This window comes from Alligator mississippiensis, chromosome 2, assembly GCF_030867095.1.
Source record: "Alligator mississippiensis isolate rAllMis1 chromosome 2, rAllMis1, whole genome shotgun sequence".
In the NCBI taxonomy this organism is placed as follows: domain Eukaryota; kingdom Metazoa; phylum Chordata; order Crocodylia; family Alligatoridae; genus Alligator; species Alligator mississippiensis.
This window is the reverse complement of record NC_081825.1, coordinates 51,522,234-51,532,022: the sequence shown is the minus strand read 5'-3', so window position 1 is coordinate 51,532,022 and position 9,789 is coordinate 51,522,234.

Sequence of the window (9,789 nt, the reverse complement as noted above, 5' to 3'; positions counted from 1 at the left end):
CTAATCTGGCCTCCACAATCTTTACTGTTGGTTATACATCAGGAGGAAAGAATCTCAAGTTGATTTCTAGTGATCAGGTTTAATGTGCAGGACCACCAGTTAGAAAAAAACACTCTTCTAAACCTTCTGGGATGTAGAGAGAATGGCAGTAAATAAAGGAAAGATATTAGTCAAAGAGAAAAGATGGAAATAAAATAGGGGAAAATGGAAAATGAAGGACTGTGGAGGAAAAGAGAATCCATCCCAGCAGAAAGATCACCTTTTACTACTCTAATGGAAAACTTGCTTACACAAAACCAATTCAGCACTGGCCAGTAGGGAGTACTTCCATTTCAAGACCTAATGTATTCTATTCTGAGTCTTCATTGTATAAAATAACTCATTGTGAAATGCAAGTGGAAGACTTGTCTGTGGTAAGGTTATTACTTATATACCACTAATTACTATGTTAATAGCATGTTTTGCCAGAAAAGACCTATGAAATCCAGAGAAACATTCTGTTTTCACAGGAACAGCCTGGCATAGGATTGTGGAGTCTTCTACTATGCATCAAAGCCTGACCTGTCTTGCTTCACTGACAGCTGTCATGCAATAGCATAACACAAGTAATCTGCTTTGTAATTGTTAAATTGCCTTAAAAATAAACAGTCAGCAAAACTGTTCCTTACAAAGTAGTGTTTGCTGGTTTTGAATCTGCACCTGAGATTCTAAATAAATGGGGTGCACATATGTTGGCTATTCCAATTAGAACTGTGCTTTCAGTATCTGAACTGTCACGATACTTCAGGTCTATATTTCTTTCTAGTTGCTGGACTAAACTAGTCAAATAGAAGCTCTAGTCCAGAAAACTCAGTAAATATGTGTACAGATACTGGGTTCCCATAGCCTCCTTTGTCCTCATCCCCATATAAAATTTTAGCCCCTACCTGTTCACTTTTGTCTCCTTCTGATGCCCCTTCACTAACTGCAATCCTACTAACTGCTTACAATCACCATCACTTTTGCACTACTTACTTGTTCCATTTCTCCCTTCCCTGTGTTAGGACTAGATTCTGAATTTAATCACAGCCCTGAGCAGGTCCCTATATGAGCTATACCTAAGGAGTAATCCTAAGAGGCAACTATTCCCTCCTTGCAGTAGGATGAAGGATAAGTTATTTGCTGCTGCCTTCTTTCAGCAGTTTATTATTATCATACCTTTACTAGCTTAGCTCCTAATAAAAGTGAGAATTGCTTAGAAGGGTGGTACCTGGTCTTTTTATGCAGTGACTCTGCTTCCAGTGTGAGTTTAGTTGCTGTAGTTGAATTTCTGGGGTGCTCACAGCTCTACTCCTACGTCCCACAACTCCTTTGGGAACCACCAGTTTAGAATATTGCAAGCCTAAAGCACATTCATGTATAAATGTTTGTACATATAAATAATGTGTACATGCATTATTTGGTATTTATCATTAATATTATGTTCATGTGTATCTAATTGTAATAATTATTTTTGCATCTGCAAGAGCCAAATATTCCTATGCTAGTCTTGGCCAATTTATTTAACTCTTTCTACCAGCAGGTGGAGACTAATCAAAACTGCATTTAATTTTTTTTTCCTCCCAGAGTTGATAATTCTAACTAGTTCCCAGGTTAGCCATGCTTTTAGGAAGCATGTTTTAAATACAGGCAGTCTTTGACTTACAATGCTTCGCACTTACAACATTTATAAATTGACACCCTGTTTCAACTTTCTGACATCAGTTTTGACTTTACAATGCTTGATTCAATGCCATGCCAGTGAACAAGTTTGCTGTGTCGCCCATCTCCCGTCTGTCCAAACTTCCTTGGACACTTTCTTTAAGAAATCAGACAAGACTTCAGAAAAACCTGCAGCCAAGACTCCTGAGAAGACTCCAGCCAACAGCCCTTCAAAAAATTCAGCCAAGTCACCTCAAAGAAGTCCTTCCAAATCAATATGATTGCTTTTACAATATAAATACATTAAAGTAGCTATATTACTCATCTGTAATTGACTTGAGTACAAAATTCTGGGTTATTTTTGGTGAAAATAGGCTATTGGGCCTTGGTTCAGGAACCAGCTCCCCATTTATAACATTGTTTCCTATGGGAAAATCGGTTCCGAGTTGCACCGTTTTGACTTAAGACGCGGTTCTCAGGAACCAATTGTGTTATAAGTCTGAGGACTGCCTATATACCACTGTGTCTAATTTGAGCCAACATATTTATTCTTCACAAGTCCAGTTCTTGTAGTGACTTGTGATACACAATCTAAAAAAACAGAAATGAAAATATCTACCCTATGCAAGGATGGTTTCTTGATTTCATTCAAAGAAAAGGAGTAGAAGGAAGAAAAAAAGAAATAAGAAAAAGAGAAGTAATTGAAAATCTGAAAGCTGCTCAACTCGGCACGTTGCTATACTTATTTATCAGCAAGAGATAAATCTAATTTTTATAGTATTAGAATACTTATTCATTCATTATATTAGCGGCTAGTAAGTTTGATGCACATTGGCAGGCTTCTTTCTAGTCCTCTCCTGTACATCATCACCCACACATCCATTTGGCACACCTTCATTGGACTTATACTACTATGTTTTGGCTGGTTCTCAGTCACGGCATGTAGCTTAGAGTTCAGGGGCTGGATACTCAGGTTCTCTGAAATCCTGAAAAATGTGACATTCAAAAGATCTGAGTGAGGCAAAACACTTCTTTCTTTCCTGAATAATATCACAATATTTTATGTACTTATACGACAACATGGCCTCAGTTATTGTAATATTTGAACACTTCCAAGTATTATTACAAAATAGCTCATTGAGACTGGTAGGTAGAACAACTAACCTTCATTTAAGATAGCTGTGAGAGGTTACTATGCTCCTTTGTGCAAAAATAATGGCAGTTGCCAAACCCAAAGTACACAGTCTGGGACGTAGCTAGGTATTGTCTTGATAAGGGGTGTGAATGAGCTGAGGGGGAAGGGAACTGAGTGGATGAGTGTAAGCTCAATTTGAGAAGCAGAGAAACAATAAATAGGAAAAAAGCCTGCCTTTGTCTGAAATGTCTATACCTGTGCCCTGTCACGTTTTAACTTGCATGCAAAGGAGCAGACTCGATTAACTGAGTCTGCTGGGGTGTTCTAATTAGAATACTTCAGCAAGCCTAACCATCACATGTATTCATTATCCTACGTTTCAGGATGGAGGTGGGGGTGCTTTAACTAAAGCTTGTTAAATGAGTCCCTACCACTATTTTGAAACACAGGACACTGAATACATGTGACACTGGCGTTTTAATTACAGCGGCTCTGTGGGCCCCAACCTGGAACATATGTATAGACACCCCAGCACTGAAACACCGTCATGCCCCACTGGGTCAGTGTCTACATGTGCACTGCTGCACACAAAAAAACTCCACAGCAGGATAGTACTTATGGGTGTCTATGCATGTGTTCCCAGGTGAGAGGTGGGGGAGCATTTTGATTAGAGTGGCTCCTAGAGAGCTGCTAAAATTAAAATGCTGCAGTATCACATGTGTATGTTCCACTGTTTCAGAAGGCTTTAGGGTGGGCTTTTAAGTTGAGGTGGTAGCTGAAAGAGACTTTGTGCTGTGGGCAGCTCTAAATCTCTGGGTGTTTTGATTCCTTCTGTATTTAGAAAAGCAGGACTTGTTACACAGACAAAATTACATCAAAGGTTCCTGACTTTGTCAACAATTTATCTAATAGCTTATAGGGTCCCAAATTTTGGTTTGTTGCTTGAGGTTTAATGACATTTATCTTCACAAGGCCTGTGTAAAGGATCTCTGGGGCTAGCACTCCTCCTTGGGTTACAGTTTTACTTTTCTTTTTGGCAATAAGGAGGAGTAGAGCAGGGCAGGAATGCCTTAGACAGTTTTTCTGATATATCATGAACATTGACCAGCCATTTCTGCACATTTGTCTATGCTATGTGGTTTCTCATACTCTATGCTTTACTCTGCTGGGTAATTCTGTCCATGAGGGCTTGGAAAAGACTCAGCTGTTGTGGCTGATTCATCGGAACACTTGTTTTACATATTTTCCTCCAAACAGCTCTGAGTTATATTTGGTATGCACACCCTCATGCAAACCTGCATGTGCGCACATGCAAGTATGCACACACACACACACACACACACACACACACACACACAGAGTCAGATCTCTGAATCTACCTCTATGAGACTACTCAGTTTTGGGGTGTCTCGTTTATTAATAAATGAGATTTTTAGATGCAGTCAGATGTTAGGCAGATTCACTCCTGTTCCTTCCTATTTTTAAATGGATTAATTATAAATGTATACATGATTAGCAACTAAAGACCACTTGAGCTGGTTTCCCATGGTCTTGGAGCTTGCTTCAGCATGTACGCTGATAATTTCCTGTTGAAAATGCTTCTATTGCACTTTGACTCTCTTTCACTTCCCTTCAAAAAGAAATGACTATGGGATAATTATCAGACCAGCACTCACAGTGTCTTCCAGCCACAGTTAAGTCTAACCACACTTACTGTCTTATGATTTTAGCCAGCTCCTGATTTCACCAGCTGCTGTTTCCAGTTCCACGCCACAGAAATATAGATCTGTTGTGAAGCCCATAGCTCAGGAGAGAATGCTCAGATTTTAGCAAAATGTAAATTTCTGGTCTTTAGAGGGACTGATTTAATGTGTAAGGTTCCTCCTGTTAAGTATTCACTGCCTTTTGTTCTGGGAAATGAGATAAGAATAATTCCATATTCAGAGACACTTTCTGTCATTTTGCAGATCTTCATTTCACCACAGGACTATCAGCTCCAGGAACTGGAAAGCTGCACCTTCTGTGTCCAGTCTGGTAGAGGTCTTAAGACTTTAACAGTATTTATAATCAGTATTTGATAGAACCTACATCATGCTGGGTGCTGCCTATCTTTATATTTGAACAATGAGCTGAGCTGTGTTCAGCAGAAGTGGCAGTCACAAAGTAGTTTGTTGCACATACCCGGTATCAGGGAATAGCTTAGAGCAGGTTTGTAACTCCTTGTGCAGTATGTAGGAATCATGTAACACTGACACAAGTTCGGAAAGTTATGTTGGGTGTCTGAATATCATAAGCTGAAGTGTACCTGAGAAGAAGCTTTGGGATATGTCACAGACTAATCATGTTGACAACTTTTCTTATAAAAATGGCAATATTTCACAAGTTGGAGTAAACAAATTCTAGAAACATTCACCCCCACTTAATCTTAATATTTACCATGAAAAAGTCAGGCCCTGGAAGTGTTACACACAACAGGTACATCTACACACTCATGAATGTGCCATCATTATTGCACGGTAAGTTTAGTACTTGTATAACCAAGTACTAAATCAATGTGCAGTAACAAGTGCTACTGCACAGTAGTGCCGAAACACAGCTTTTTAGTGATGCTAACTGCATATTAGCATGGTTTTTGCCCTACAGGCCACTGCACAGTTAGCATCACTAAAAAGCTGCATGCCAGCACTAGCAGAAGTCACTACATCTGATGAAGTAGGCTGTCAGCTATGAAAGCTTATGCCTCTCTGAACCTCTTAGTCTCAAAAGGTGCCACCCTACTCTGCCTTCTGCCTGACTGTAAATATTACCTTATTTATACCCAAACCTTACTCTGCCATAATTTGTTTAGAGTTTGAAAAATCTCAACAAGAACTTATTAGGGTTCAAAGTTATTTTCTTTTGCTTAGTTTCTCAGCTTTATGGGACTAAGCAGCTCTTCCTCACTTGTTGTAAAGCAGTTTTCTGCTCTTCAGGACTATTTTCTACTAGGGTAATATGTTTCCTCCCTTGTAATACTTTTTCAATGAAAAATAATTCATGCTAAAATTTGCCAACTCTACATGGGTAAAAATCCTCTTGAAATCTGGACAGAGTACAAGCAAAATAAAGATGGCAAAACTTGTCTCAGATTTTTTGTACAATACAGGCTAACATACCATTTGTTGTTGTAATAAAATCATCTTCTGTCCTTAGTGGTAAATAGACAATCATTGCCTGCCTAACTGGCATCACAGCAAACCACATTTCAGCAGGAAGTCTTGCAAACTTTTAAACAAAGCATGTAACTCCTCTGGCCCATATTTTCAAGTACAGTTGGCCAATGCTGTTTGGGGGGGCACCTGCTTTAATCATATACTTTTGCTTTCAAAGATTAGCATTCAGTCCGATTATGCTACACTGACTTAGATTCACCCAAAGAACCTTGTCACACTTACTTAATTCACTTTGTTGTGAACTCATTAAATTATTTTCTTTTAGTAAAAAACCCTACCATGGTTTGGCTAAAGAACAGGAAATCTCTGCTCACCAAAGGGCAGAGTTCTGAATGTACTTCACTCTTAACTCCCAGACTGATGGGTATTGCAGCAAATTATAGCATACCTGAGCTACATTCCTCTACTGGTTCACTTTTTTGTTTTGCATTTAAAGAGGTTGTCTGAATTAGACTTGCTAAACTTCTGAGTAGGTTGAACAACTAAATAAAAGAAGACTGACTCTAGCTTGGACATTCAGGTTTTAGAGAAGCTATTTAATTTTGAGACTTTAAAATTCCAATTGCAAATATAATATATATATTATAAAATATCCTTGGAGATTTACGACTGTGTGTGACATGCTTGGTATTACTATTAATAGTACTTAGTATTACTCTGTTTTTGCAAGATAGATATGTGTGTGCATGTGTGTGACCATAAATATACTTTCTTCCCATTTTGATTCACTGGGGCCAAGTCCTGAAGTTGGTAGCCAGTGATGAGAGGTTGTTCTGAGTCTTTACTGAAATTCAAGTCTACACTATGTACTGAGTAAAGCCAGGCCTACTCCAGACACTTTGGCTAGGGACAGAAGTTACACATAAACCGGTTTAAGTGATCAGAAACTGGTTTAAACTTGTAACAGAACAGAAGCTCAGTGAACATAAACTAGTTTCAAAATGGCTGAAATTAGTTTAAGATAAACCTGGTTAATGTAGTATCAGATTTAACTGATATGGGTCAAACCATTTTATGAAACTTCTGTCCCAAACCCCCTCCTGGTTCAAATTAAATCAGTCCCCCAGCATTCCCAGCATGCTTTCCAGCCCTGGGTTGAGGTGTGTTGTCTGCTCCAGAAAGCAGGGCTGGCCTCACTCCTCTGCTCCCTAGCTGGGGCAGTGAGAGCTGGCTAACAAGGGGGGGCAAGCCCAGCTGGGGATGCAGCCCAGTCTATGGGGGGGAGACTTCCCCCACTTGGGCAAACCCTGACTGGGGCCAGGGAGGGGGCCCACTCAAACTTATTGTTGGCTGCAACTGTGGACTACAAATTCCAGAGGCATCTGGAAGCAGAAAGAGGAAGTGATGAGCAACTCTGCAGAGTCCTGCTGCTGTATTTGTGGACTGCAAATCCTGTAGACCTCAGGGGCATCAGAAAGACGAAGTGAACACACAGTCAAAGAGCTATGCTCTAGTACCCACCTGTTTCTGGCCTGAGCCACCTCAGGCATGTGGCTGCACTTTCTGAATCAAAGGTAAATGTCTGTTCACTTCTGGTTCAATTTAATCTGTGCAGCTTAGACTAACCTGCAGAGCCTGAATTGATTCAGCCTCAGGCTTTTTGACTGCCTTTGCTGATTACAGCAGTGGCAGTTAGTGGTATGATTTTTTGCATGATTTCGGCCAAGTCTATTCTACATTTTTGATGTCAGTCAAGAATGTGAAGCAGTATGATCCCTGACCATACTCACTAGAAAACCCTTGTGTAGGCAGACTCATTTGCTGGTATAGTTGGGTCTAGACTAGGAGGCCCTTTTTCAATGCAATATCATATTATTTCTGTACTAGTAAAGCAACCCTAGAGTTGACAGAACCATAGTGTAGACACAGTTCATAGTAGCATGAATGTACTGTTGCTGGTATAGAATATTTTGCTCCCCAACTATAAGCACCTTGTTCAAATTTGTGGATGACACTAAGATGTGGGGAGAAGTGGGCACACTAGAAGGGAGGGACAGGCTGCAATTGGACCTGGACAGGTTACAGGGGTGGGTGGATGAGAACAACATGGGATTCAATACTGACAAGTACCGGGTACTGAACCTAGGGAGAAAGAACCAGCAGCATACCTACAGGCTGAAGAACTCCCTTCCCGTCAGCACAGAGGCAGAAAAGGATCTTGGAGTCATTATAAACTCCAAGATGAACATAGGCCGCCAATGTGAGGATGTAGTCAGGAAGGCTAGCCGCACCTTGCCATGCATCCACAGATGCATCATGAGCAGGTCCAAGGAGGTGATCCTCCCCCTCTATATGACATTGGTCAGGCTGCAGTTGGAGTACTCCATCCAGTTCTGGGCGCCGCACTTCAAGAGGGATGTGGCCAGCATCGAGAGGGTCCAGAGCAGGGTCACTCACATGATCAGGGAGCAGCAGGGCAGGCCCTCTGAGGAGAGGCTACGAGACCTGAACCTGTTCAGCCTTCACAAGAGAAGGCTAAGAGGGGATCTGGTGGCCGTCTATAAACTGGCCAAGGGAGACCAGCAGGCAATGGGAGAGTCCCTGTTCCCCTGAGCACTACCAGGAGTAACAAGGAATAACGGCCGTAAGTTGATGGAGAGTAGATTCAGGCTAGACAGCAGGAGGCACTACTTCACAGTCAGGGCAGCTAGGATCTGGAACCAACTTCCAAGGGAAGTGGTACTCCTCCTACCCTGGGGGTCTTTAAAAAGAGGCTAGATAGACACCTTGCTGAGGTCGTTTGACCCCAGCATTCTTTCCTGCCCATAGCAGGGGGTCGGACTTGATGATCTGCTCAGGTCCCTTCCGACCCAAACATCTACGAAACTATTATAAGCTGTACTGGCAAAAGTATTTTTACCATCTATAACTGCACCTACACTAATTGGGTTCACTGGTATCTATATTGATAAAGCTTTCTAATGCAGACTTGCTCTAAAAAAGTCATATTTCAGTAGATAGCTGTTTGGTTTTGTTACATCTGCGTGGGCCTAGTTCTGCAGTTCTTATTCAAGCAAAAGCTGATTGTGAGTCAGTGTGAATTTTGCTTAGATAAAATTGTGTAATCCATCTTTACCAGAAAAAATTAGAGAAATGTGGATAGGAAATAACAGAAAGCTCAAAACAGTAGGATTAGTATCGTCACTTACCAAAAACAGCAGTGCTTTATAGCCATAAATATTTGTTTATATAAAAAAAAATTTTAAGTTCCTTGTAGAACACTATTTACAGTATTTGTAAGCCTTAATATTATCTTAGAGGCAAGATTGTTTGTGATGTTTATAATTGGACCAACTATATATTTTCCAATAAACTGTATATCTTAGAAAATTAACTTTTATGTCTGTTAACATCCTGCTGAGTTTTAAAGTCCTGTTGTGTGCAAGTACTATAACAGAACTAGATATCAAGTCCAGTTCTCAAATCATAAGTTACAAAAGTGAATTTGAAAAAAAAAATCATCTATAAAAACATGCCCCTAAACAAAACAAATAAAAAGGTTCTTTTCAGTATTCAGGGCAAAAAGTAAACACTGATCCATCAGATGTTTGTATGCCCATGATTAAATATCTTCTGTATTAATCTTTCCAACAAAAAAAGTGAACTCTAGTTGAACAAAGGCTAAAGAGAGAAGTTAAACCCTTTTTTCAGTTGCATGACAATGCAAGCTGGAATTACTACTTTAAAAAAATTCTGATGGCTTGTGCTTCCTGTTCCAGTTTGTTTAGTCACAAGTAATGAATAGATTTCTGTTGGCTGGTT